Source organism: Xyrauchen texanus, chromosome 2 (genome assembly GCF_025860055.1).
Source record: "Xyrauchen texanus isolate HMW12.3.18 chromosome 2, RBS_HiC_50CHRs, whole genome shotgun sequence".
Lineage (NCBI taxonomy): Eukaryota > Metazoa > Chordata > Actinopteri > Cypriniformes > Catostomidae > Xyrauchen > Xyrauchen texanus.
Genome location: NC_068277.1, coordinates 29,019,947 through 29,033,207, shown reverse-complemented (window position 1 = coordinate 29,033,207; position 13,261 = coordinate 29,019,947).

The following is a 13,261-nucleotide window of genomic DNA, read 5'->3' as shown; positions in this document are numbered from 1 at the left end:
TTCACTGTGAGGTGACAGAGAAACACTTTGACAAACTCTCAAACCTCATGACACAGATTTTCAGTTCAGCAGAAACAGATCAAATGCAGGTGTTACTGGGGGAGGACAATCACGCATTAGATGTAGCAGTATACATTTTTGGGCTGCACACTGTCAGAAACAGTTTTTTATTTTATTATGTTCATGATGTCTTGTTAAATGCTTATTTTATATTGTATAGTGTATATTTATATATACATATATGAGGACATTTCTAGTTTCCCCATAATTCAAATTGCTTTGTAAAAAAACATATTAAACAATGTTAGGGGATAGAATCTATAGTTCGTACAGTATAAAAATCATTATGTCTATTGAGAGTCCTCATAAGGATAGCTGCACCAACGTGTGTGTGTTTGTGCCCGCAAACCCCGTTTGAGAGGAAAGTATGCAATTTGTGGCAAAGATGCAGTCCTCATTGGAGCAGATAGGGAAGCTACAGATTAGTATATATGCTAGGGGCTAAATTTGAACAAATTCAAATATATTTCATTGATGTTCAAAAACAAAATCTGTTTAATGCTGTAGGCTATAACATCCAGAAAGTCTGAAGGTAAAAGGTCACATCTGTTTACCCATGGGGTCAAAATTGACCCGTTAAGACAATGGAAGGAACTATTTGTTTTTAATTGTTATTCCTCTTATACAATTATAAACAAAAATACATTTTCCTTGTAATTTTTTTTTTTTTTTTTTTGATGGTCTTGACAAAGTCACAATGTTTGTTTCCAGTACCAAAACCTATGCTGTATTTATAATGTATTCTTAATCTGTCCTGGAACAAAAATGACCCTAAGACAATCAGATGGTTAAAGGAACAGTTTACCCAAAAATTTTAATTCTGACATAATTTACTCACCTGTTATGTCGTTCTAAACCTGTATGCTGTTATTTTTTCTATAGAACACCTAAAGAAAGTAAGGAACTTACAGTCATTGCATGCTTTTTCTGTTATCTGAGGTTCTTTTGTGAATTAAATAGTAAAAGGGGTCAATAACAATGCTTTCACAACTAATGTTTTGAAAATACAAAACATTTTATGAATCTGAGAATTTCGGTCAGAACGGCTTTACGAACGATTTACACAAAACATCGTTCTGATCGTGTTTCATGAGGCCCAATAAGTTTTGCGTTCCTTCACAAAAAGTTTTGTGTTCCCTCACAATATATTTTGCATTCCCTCGCAATCATTTGCTTTCCCTTGCAATAAGTTTTGTGTTCTTTCTCTATAAGATTTGCATTCCCTCAAAACAAGCTTAGCATTCCCTCGCAATTGTCTGTTTCCTCACCATAAGTTTTGCGTTCCCTAACCATAAGTTCACTTTTCCCTCAGAGTAAGTTTGCCATTCCCTCGCAATCATTTGCGTTACCTTACAATACATTTTTGCGTTCCCTTGCAATTATTTTTGGTTCCCACACATTAGCTTTATCCATCCATTACAAAAATGAAACATGATTTTACAACAGTAACCATAGTTGCATTATGGTATTTATAGTTAAAGCAAAGTAAACACTAAATTTATCATGGTTTTACTACAAAAACCATATTTTAACCACTATTACTATAGTAACACCATAGTTATTTGTGGCACATGTACCATGGTTTTAAAACATCTGGATTCTGAGATTAGGAATAGCTTCATTTAGTACTTTTTTGTATTAAATGATGTGTTTTATCCACTTAAGCACATAAACACAAACACAAAACACTTCTTAAATGATGCTACAATCAAGGCAACAGTGGGAGCGGTAAAGTAGCAAGAGACGTACGGCTGGGAGGAGGCAGCCATGTGTCAGTAAACCCAGTGTAATCTGTCCCCATCAGTGCCATAAAGCATCTGAAAGGAGATTACAAACTCAATGACAGAGTAGAAACATGTGTATTTCAAATAAACAGACTAACAGACATTTGGCCTGACCAGAAGTCCCTAAGACAATGACAAAGGCAAGGAGGTAGAGAGCAATCAGTGACAATCAGGGGTGAGATTTCATCTCTGGTGCCTTTTGGGGGTAATCTAAGCTCCGTGTTTGTCAGTCTTGGTTTGAAATTATTATTTATTTATTTTATTATAAAATGTTATTTTAAATAAACTAAAAAATGTAAGGCAACCAGGTTACTTCATTTTTTAAGTTAAACCACAGTGATTTCATACAGTGCATAGTTCAGCACATTACCACATTCACCATGGTCAAAATACATAAAATCCAATTTGTCCCCTTTTTTAATAAGTAACATGAAATTTCAATAACCTATTGAACACTGAACTTGAAATGTTTTTCATTTCAGAAATCTGGTCACCTTAGACTTGGCAGCACTCTGAATCATTATTTAAGTGTTCAAGGAACAGTTTGTGAATGAATATGTGAGTGTCAGTTCATGCATCATTAAGCAGGTGGAGAACAGACATCTGGGAGTTTGATATAATGTCACCTCCCACTGTCAACACGATTGGTTACCGTACACACGCTATAAGCAAGAGGCAGTGAACAGCCAAAAGCAACAGGCTAGCTGGTTGGATATGGATGCATCAATCATGGCAATAATGTAATGTTATTCTGATGAAAGACCCACCCCCTATATCATGCATGTGACTGCTCTCATCTGAAGGGGGAGGCAGTGTGAACCCATGACCCACCCTTGTGTGTCTTTTGAGGAACCACAACTGACAAGATAAAAGGTTGCTTCTCTGTTTATGCTCAACCACAAAGTCGGCTTTAAGACATATACATCAATTACTAGTATTGTCTTTATACATTTTAAATCCTCTTCACATAAAGAGCAGCACATGTGGAAAAAGGTGTATGTTGGTCAGTCAGCTCCTAAAGATTACCGTAAGTTGCAAACCATGTTTGATTTTGTGTATGTATGGAAGATTTTGATGCATGCCATGCAATTATATGTGTCAATGTATCTTATTAATGAGTGCTGTAATACTCAAATTTGTATGTCAAATGAACCCTAACTGAATTTAGTTATTAGCTTCTCTTTAATTTACCTCTCTCCCTCTGACAATCATTTACTCGTGATATTACATTACAGATAACATTTTAGCTCTAGTATAATAGATACTAAATAAAATAGGATACACAATGTCTGAATACTATCTATCCAGTATATTTTTAATACTCAACACTAAGATGACCAGATGTGAGAAATAGTGATGCAATATTTCTGTTGACATCAGGTGTATTAGTGGGACAGTAATGGTGTGGTTGTGTCTTCAAGAATAGTAACAACAATAAAAAAAGAAACTAAGAAAAATAGAGAGTCTGTATATATGACTAACTCATCACAAATTAGTTTAAACCAGCATGCAATAATATCATCAAGATAATGAATACATGCTGCTGTGAAATCTGAGGTTGTACATCATTTTGTTCCCTGGTTTGAAAGATTGTTGCAAATGCACTGAGAGTAATTGTTAAATGGCTTTGAGTGGCTGCGCCCATGTTATTAATAAGCTGTCTGAGTGGATCCAGTATAGAGGCATTAGAGAATTAAAATTAAAGAAATAAAAGCCAAGGCCAGTTCACAGGAATATAATTGTTACAAAAATAAAAAAAAATAACATTATTTTGCATTATTAATGATCGGGAGAAGCAACAATATTATTTATAGACAAATGTACAAGCCTTTGTTCATACCATTGAAGGTCTGATTCAGTCTATTACTGGATTGTGAAAGGAGAGAGCGAGAGAGAGAGAGAGAGAGAGAGAGAGAGAGAGACAGAGATAAACAGAGAGAGTTACAGTGCATTATCACATCAAAGAGACACAAATAAGTCATATACAGACAATAGCAATACAGGAGAGAAAGAAAACAATGTGGGATGTGCATGAAAAAAGGAGATGGATAGAAAAAGAGTGAAATAGAGAGAGAAAGAAGGTTGTACTTCAGAAAACAGAAGTGAGCTTGTTATTTGGAGGTGCATTTTAATTTACAACAGAGCAAAGAGAGCTCATTGTGCTACATATACTTTAACAGCAACAGTTCCTCTATTTCTCAAAATCTATTTTTTCTTCCCTTGTTTATTGTTGTTTTTAAGTCTGACAGAACATCGGTGCACTTGTCACACTCCACTCTCCTCCCATTCCTCACTTCCTCTCTCTCTCTCTCTCTCTCTCTCTCTCTCTCTCTCTCTCTCCTTCTCAAACTGTTACATTTGTACTCACCACAACTGTCTCTTTGGAGGGATGCAGTTGTCTTTGTTGGAGGCTGTCACTCCCATGGCCATCTGCATCACTGTAATATACTTCTGGTACTTCATATTGTCCACCGCTACTATGAGAATCCACACCACAAAACCAACATAGGCGAGCGCTTATGTCTACTCCCTGGCATCCGTGCGCACCGGCTCTGCCTCGGTCACTTTCAGAGCGCCATTTCCACCGCTGAGGGACTGACAAGGAAAACACTCCTCAAGAAGTGTGGAAAAAGGTACCATGCTGCTAGGACCCATGTCTGTTGCGACTCCGTAATCTCATTAGTGTTCAGAATAGCCAGCTAATCCATTCAGTGTTGGTCAGGAGCAAGACATTGTTTCTGTTCTCTCCTCGCAAAGCACTTTCTGTTCGCAAAACAGTCCGAAAAAAACTCTGACAGAAGCAAGTGACAGCAGCAGCGATGGCTGAGCGTCTATGTGCGAGGTAGGAGAGTGGAAAAGCATGCATGTATATAAAGAGACAGAGAGAGAGGGAGGGAGAGATATACACACGTGCTCAGTGAGAGCAAGAGTGGGGGTGAGAGGGAGAGAGACATGTGGGGCTCTCTCAGATGGCACAGAAATAGATTTTCTAAAAATCAAAAGATAATGCGTGATCATTTCAGAAAGATTCATTTTGCACATAGGAAGGTCAGAACACAAATTAAATGATGTGAAAATTGAGCATCCTGTGATTTGAGCTCTGTGACCGGTGTTTACCTAATGGAAGAGGGGGATGGGAGACAGTAATAGTAAAGAGGGAGATGTGAAAGGGGGAGAGACAACAGAATTATCTTTTTAATCCAGAACACATGCACACAAGTAAGGTTCAGTAAATTTAAAATTCACTACACAGACTAAAAATTCTTCAACCAAAAACATATTGATCGCACATCTGTTGACCCTCCATTTCCAATGATCAATCAAAGAGGCAATATAGTGCTATTTCAATCTCCCAGTCACTAAATGTTAAGTATAATTCCAGCCCAAGCAACCATCTAAACCAGAGCCATTACAATTATTCGTGACTATCTGCTGACCTTCTTGTAGTCTCGGTCTGCTTAAGTAACCCTCATCAACAGTTATTCATAAACTTAAACATCTGTCTGTTCAGCCTAGTCTTTTTTTTCTGTATCAAAGTATTATTGAGTCAGTTCTTCTATATGGTGCCATTTGTTTCTTTCATATGCTAACATATACCAATAAGAACAAACCCTAAAAGATAGCTAATTTAGCGGAAAAAATTATTGGTATTCCTACCCCTAATTTATAGGACTGTTATCGGCATGTTATGTCATATATGCTCCGGAAGACACATAACATTTTAAATTATACAGACCATCCACTTTATCAGTATTTCACCTTTCTTCCTTCTGGCCGCAAGTATAGACTTCCCATGTGCAGAAAGGCCAGTTATGGTAGGAGTTTTGTTCCAGTGTCTGTATGAGCTTTAAACACATAGGTAATCAGCCATTGTGATGTTTTTTTCTTTCTATGTTTGTGATTGTTTTAATGGTTAATATGTATGGTGCTGTTGTGTTTATGTTTTCTATGCACCCACAGTGGAAACAAATTTCCTCTTTGAGGACAACAAAAATTATCTATCTATCTATCTATCTATCTATCTATCTATCTATCTATCTATCTATCTATCTATCTATCTGTCTATCTGTCTATCTATCTATCTATCTATCTATCTATCTATCTATCTATCTATCTATCTGATCCTGCAGAGATCTAAAGGGCAGTCGTTGTTAGCTGGCTGCCTTAACTGAGTTAAAGGACTTGCTTAATTAGAAAGGGCACTTTGCCACTAGACAAGAGAAATGTTATTAGTGATACACTTTCCAGGTAACTAGGGTTTTTGTGAGGATTGATTGTGTGTGCAAGGGTTTTCTTATTAGCCTTTGGCTAAGGTTTGTTTTCGGAATGAAACTTAATTAAGTGATTTCTTATTGTTCATACCCTTTTAGTCTAAATCAACTGACAGGACATTGATTACAGGGACAGTCCCCTTAAAAATGACCTGTGGTTAAGTGCTTTGTGCAAAGGCAGAATGGTGATAGTTCCAGATAGCAATCTTTGTAACTGTCCTCAGTTACAGTGTCACGCTCACTTGGGGATAAACCAGCATTCATTCTGAAGGATCTGATCTTTAACCAATAGTCAACCACCGCTTTAAATGTGATGGGGATCAGTGAGTGGAAGCAACACAAACACACTTAAAACAGAATGTGATTAAGAAATAGAAAGTCAGTTGACTGATTAGTGAACTTATTGTGACTGCAAAGGGACACTCTTATGGCACTTTTCCATTGCACGTTATGGTTCGGTTCGACTCTACTCGCATTGCATTTCTGAGCTTGCTTTTCCACTGCTGTTTAGTGCCGCCTCAATGTGGGTGGGATTATAGGCTGATTGTCATAGTTGCGCCACCTCTACTGCCATGACTTAAACGCTACACAAACATTACTTACCATAAACAATAACATGACCGCTAGCTGTTAGCTGTTAGCTCATTGTGCTGCATAAGGCAGTTGTTGCATGGTGATTTTACACAAGTGTAACAGTTACATTGGCCTGGTTGTTTTAGAAGCAAGCTCTCCAGTAGCTAGTCAACTAAATAAAGTGAAGCTTTCAAGCAGAGTATAGAGTTAATGTACAATCTTCCATCGTGGACTTCAACATCGTCGTGGCTAAGTCCAGGGCATTCTCCCTCCAATTGCTCGCCAGTCTAGATAGCGTCCATTTGGTTGAACCACTTCCACACTGTTGGTAGGTCCGGTGGTAGCCGTGTGCAGCTAACAGATGAGACACTTCCTTAAAGACTTTTTCTTTTCACTTAGTTTTGTTTGTCGCTAACGAGAGGAACGTCTGCACCTCGTTTATTGACCACGGCATGACTTTACGCACAGCTGCCATAGCGGTTTCTAACTTTAAAACTAGTGGGTTGATGTCCCATGTCGAAAATCCAGTGACGCTGGTAGTGATGATTCTCTGACCAATCAGTGATCTGCAGGGTTTTGACGTCACATTTAGTATCAGCTCGGCTCGCTTGGAACCTCGACCGAGGTGGTTCTAAAAAACAAATTACCAGGTAGTACCACCAAAAAGCGAGCAGAGTCGAGTCGTACCATGCAGTGGAAAAGCCCCATTATTGTGGACACCCATTAATTGACCATTGTAATGCACCTCTTTCAATGAAGCGTGTGGAAGGATTGGTTATTATGGTGTCAAATACAATGTCACAAAATTCTGAACGTTATCTTCTGCCTACACTGTTAAAAAAGGGAAACCTGTATTACCCTTAAAATTTGTTTTCTTGGTGTAACCTAATTTATTCCAGTAGATTATTTAACTGATTTTTTAAAGAGTTAATTTAGATGTTTTTTCAGGAAATCTAAAAATAAAATAAAAATATTGTTACTGATATTTCAACATGCTTCTCTGATAGAAAAATAGGTTTAAAAATATATATATATATAATTTTTGACTTTTATTTAATAAGTTATATAGTTAATCTTTATTCTTTGTATAAAAAGGGCTGCCAAATAATAATGTTTATTATACAATTAATTGCTAGAACTGCATGTTTCCCCTGCATTACAAAAAATTACTTTGCATAGGTGGTTGGAAAAAAGAAAATATTTACATTTTACTTTGTGTGGTTCAAAAGTACTGATTAAACTACACACTGTTATGTCACGCTCACTCGGAAGCTTGAGATGAACCCAGATGTGGTAGTTTATTACACAGGACACTGGAAAAAGTAGGTAAGTATTTTGGTATGGCACACAGTCTTTGGAGACAGTCTATGAGCAAACAGAGAACCAAGGAAGAAGGCACAAATCCATAAGTGGTAATTTCCAAATCAACATGTGCCCAAACAGATAACTTCAATAAAAAGTGGAGCAGGTTAGTATATCGAAACGCAAAGTATTTTCAGAGTTCTCAAAGTCAGGTTTCTGGAGTATTCAGAAAGGCTTTTGGTATAACAGGTCAATTTCTAACAGCCAAGTAGACATGCAGAAAACTCTGGTTTCTCAAAGTCACTTATTTTGCACATCTGGAGCAGATCATAGACAAACAGGCGAGATTAGCACAGGGGAGTAGAAATGCCGTATTTTCAGAGTCACTTGTTGTGTATATCAAGATCAGTTCGTTGACAAAAAGGTGAGGTTAACACGGGTGAGTAGTTATGCCTTAATCACAGAATTCTCAGAGTAACTTATCTTATAAATCCAGAACAGGTCACTGGCAAAGTAATAAACAGAGAAGCAATTTTCTACTGCGGTACCTCACAACAAGGCTAAATGCTGACTGAGAGTGAGAGTGATGTTTAAGTGCAGGTCCAAACGAGGTGATGAGCTGCAGTTGTGCGTGATTAGAGCTCAGGGAAGAGAGAGTGGGTGACAGACGATGAGGGAGAGGGAGTCCGGTGGCAGTACTTGACAGTAATCCCCCCCAAAGGGCGACTCCTGGCACCCAAAGATGGAGGACAGGAGGGCACAGATAAATGGGGAGTATCCAGGAGGACGATCGGAAGGGATTAGTCGACGATTTATATTTATTCATTTGGCAGACGCTTTTATCCAAAGCGGCTTACAAAAGAGGAAAACATATGCAAATCATCTTAAGGAGACATTTGTATGAAAAGTGCCATACTACAAAGTTTCACTAGCATCAGAATAGCATTCAAAACTTTTATTTTTTGTGACTGGTTAAGTGCTCTTGGAAAAGATGTGTTTTTAGCCGTTATTTGAAGACAGAGAGTGGAGACGGATGGAGTTGGGAAGGTCATTCCATCAATGTGGTATGATAAAACAGAGTCCGGGAAAATGCCTCTTTGTGTTGGTACAACAAGGCGATGTTCCTCAGCCGACCGCAGGCTTCTGGTGGGAGTGTAGATCTGCATAAATGATTTTAGGTATGCTGGAGCAGACCCAGTGACTGTTTTGTATGCCAGCATCAAAGCCTTGAATTTAATACAGGCATCAACTGTCAGCCAGTGGAGAGAGACAAAGAGTGTAACATGTGCTCTCTTTGGTTCATTAAAGACCAGACGTGCTTCTGCATTCTGGATCAATTCAGAGGTCTAGTTGCACATGCAGGAAGGCCTGCAATGAGAGAGTTACAGTAGTCCAGTCTAGTTATGACAAGTGACTGAACAAGCAGTTGTGTGGCATGTTCAGAGAGGAAAGGTCTTATTTTCCTGATATTGTAGAGTGTAAATCTACATGATATTGCAGTCTTTGAGATGTGGTCTGTGAAATTTAGCTTGTTATCGATGGTTACCCCTAGATTTCTGACCGTTTTGGAAGGCGATACTGTAGTTGTAGATGGAGAAGAGAAGTGGCCCAAGCACTGAACCCTGAGGTACCCCAGTAAGTAACTGATGTGGCTTGGATACCTCACCACTCCAGGCTACCTTGAAGGACCTATCTGAGAGATAGGTCAACCAGTCAAGCACAGTTCCTCTGATGCCTAGAGTAGAGAGGGTGGAGAGAAGGATCTGATGGTTGACTGTGTCAAAGGCTGCAGAAAGGTCAAGCAGAATCAGAACAGATGATCTGGATTCAGCTTTTGCCTGTCTCAGCGACTCCGTGACAGACAGCAGGGCAGTCTCGGTGGAGTGTCCACTTTTGAAGCCTGAGTGATTGTCATACAGCAGCATGTTCTGTGAGAGATCTGATTGAAAACTGCCCTTTCAAGTGTTTTTGCCATGAATGGGATGAGAGACTGGTATGTAGTGTTCTATCTGCGTAGGGTTAAGTACAGGTTTTTTCAGCAGTGAGGTTACTCAAGCCTGATTAAATGTTGTGGGAAAAGTGCCTGTAAGTAGAGATTTGTTAATTATGTGTGTAAGTGCAGGTAGGATGGATGGAGAGATGGCCTGGAGAAGGTGTGATGGAATGGGTTCAAGGGAACAGGTGGTGGGGTGGTTAGAGAGGAGGAGTTTAGAGACCTCAGTGTCAGTCAAAGGAGAGAACATGGAAAAATAATGGTTGCATACAGGAGCCAGGTGTTTGACAGGGTGTGGTGCAGTGAATGTATTGCTGATGGTTGTAACCTTATTTGTAAAAAATGTGTCGAAGATATCTGCTGTCAGTGATGTGTCAGGTGTTGGAGGGGGAGGACAGAGAAGTGTGTTGAATGTTCTAAATATGCTACGAGTGTCTGTGGTGCTGTTGAACTTGGTCTGGTAAAAGGAGGTTTTTGCAGCTTTAACATTATCTGAAAAAGTTGCAAGCAGAAGTTGATATTTACCTAGATCTGCTGGATCTCTAGAGCCATCTCCTCTCAGCTGCTCTGAGATCAGTCCTATGTACACAAAGAACGTCAGACTGCCAGGGGCTGGGTGGTGTAGTACATGCTGGTCTAGAGGAGAGAAGACAAATGTTGTCTAGACAGGTTGTTAAAGTAGAGTTAAGTGTGTCTGTGGCAGTGTTTACATCAAGCTCTGCCGCCATTGGTGAATGAGTGTGAGAATGGGTGATTGGGACACAGTGTAAAGCGCTTTGGTAACCTTGAAGGTTAAAAAAAAATTGCTATATAAATGCATACCATTTACCATGCTGAATTGATCAAAGTAGTGATCAGAGACATGTAAAGATGTAACAAGAATATTTGAGGTGGTACAGTAATGTGTAAAAATTAGGTTCAGCTGGTTGCCCGATCTGTGAGTTGCTGTAGTGTGTAGTCTTTCCAAATCAAATGAGGCCAGAAGAGTATTCAGTTCAGTGGCCTGGGGCTTGTCTTGGTGTATACCATACCATCTTTATTTGTTAAGCACTTTACAACAACCAAAGTGCTGTACAGAAAATATACATAAACATATGTACAATTAATAACCATACAATAAAAACATTCAAAGTAACAAATACAATCAAGTAAATAAAGTCGACAACTTACTAGGTGTCAAAAGCCATAGAGAAAAGATGGGTTTTAAGAAAGGTTTTAAAAACAGATAAAGAAGAAGCCTGCTTAACATGCAGGCCTCTTCTTTATGTTGAAATCGCCAAGAACCACAAGTGGCCTGCCATCTGCTGGCAAGGAGGACAGCAGGACAGCAGGACATCCAACTCAAAGCTTGTCAACTGACCTGGAGGGCTATAGATGACAACATGTATTTTTGTGGGATGCATTGTAGTAACGGCATGGAATTCAAAAGATGTATTATTACGTAGTGAAGCCTGTGGTGAAAAAGTCCTTGAAAAAGTTATTATGAATGAGCAAACCTGTTCCCCCACCCCTACCGGTATGACAAGGGGTGTGAGAGAAGGAGAAGTTGTTGGAGAGAGCAGCAGGTGTTGCTGTATCCTCAGGACATATCCATGTCTCCGTCAGTGCCAGGATGCTGAGGGTGGACTGTGTGGCAAAGGCTGGAATGAACGCAGCTTTGTTCACAGCAGACTGGCAGTTCCAGAGTCCCACTGTTGGTTGCGTTTGGTCTTGCATCTGTATCTTGGGAGTGGTCTATATCAGATAACAGGGATGTGCTTGAAGGACAAGACACACACACACACACACACACACACACACACACACACACACACACACACACACACACACACACACACACACACAGCACCTGATCTAGCAATGAATACCACTCTAACAACGTTAAAAACAATGAAATAAACACACTTACATACAACTGCAGACTCCTGTAGATAGATTGTTTCTATCCGGTGGAGTCTGTGGAAGATCGGGAGATGGCCATAGAGCAACAACGGGGTCAAGAGGCCTGGAAGGTGGCCACAGTGCAGGGACAGGTGGCCTAGGAGGTGGCCACAGAGCAGGGACGGAGTCAGCAGGAGGGGCTTCAGGGGGTTAGGGTGGAGTCATGGAAGACGGATTCGTGAGAGGCTCGAGGGGTGAAGCCATGGAAGGTGGAGTCATGGGAGGTTCGAGGGGCGAAGCCAGGGAAGGCTTGGGGCAAAAGAGCCGTGAAAGGCTTAGGGCAAAGACTGTTAGTGACTGGGAACTGACCTCCGTGGTCGTGAGCACGAGCAGTGACTGGGGGAACTGACCTCCGTGGTCGCGAGCACGAGCAGCGACTGGGGGAACGGACCTCCGAGGTCGCTAGCACGGGCAGCGACTGGGGGAACGGACCTCCAAGGTCGCGAGCACGGGCAGCGTGGGTTCCCTCCATAACCCACAGCATACAGGGTGAATGTATGAAGAGTTACCATGAAGACAGGGGCTATGGTTGGCCTAGAGACAGGGGTTGTGGTTGTCCCAGGGTTCCCGCCATAACCCACAGTGTAAGGGGAGAGCGCTGGGATAGGAGTAACCTTGGGGGTGATCGTTTGTCTTCCCTGGCAAATAAAATTAAGCTGCTCTGCCACTGATGAAATCACCTGAGGGAGGACAAAACATTTCCTTAAAGTGTGTATGTTACAGAGCCTCCCTGATAGTTAGTGCCTATTATGACGTTGTTCCAGTCAGATGGGAAACTCACGTAGGAGATCCTTGAGCGCTCGGTGGGGAAATGTTGGGTCTGTATTTCAAAAACGAGCTGGCATTGAAAGATGAAGCAAAAACAATACCCCATTGATCCAGAGTAAGGAGCGGGATCAACCATGGAACTGTCATAAGGAGACGGAGTGGGCTCTGGTACAACAGGTGTGAGATGTGTGACTGGTTGTGCAAGGTCGGGAGTGTGGAGGAGAGATGCTCCTTGCGGACACACCAGTTCAGAGAAAGGATCATCATTTGTCCTGGCAGTAATCATTTTCCTTTCAGTCTAGCCTTTCTGTGATGTCACGCTGACTCAGAATCTTGAGATGAACCCAGAGGCGGGAGTATATTACACAGGACCCTGGAAAAGCTGGTAAGCAAGCTAGGCAAGTATTCGGGTATGGTACAGAGACTTTGAAGACTATCTAGGAGCAAACAGAGAGCCAAGGCAGAAGGCACCAATCCATAAGTGGTCATTTCCAAATCAAAGTGTGCCCAAACAGAGAACTTCAGCATCAGACAGGATCACAGATGAGTCACGTACATAAACAGAGGAG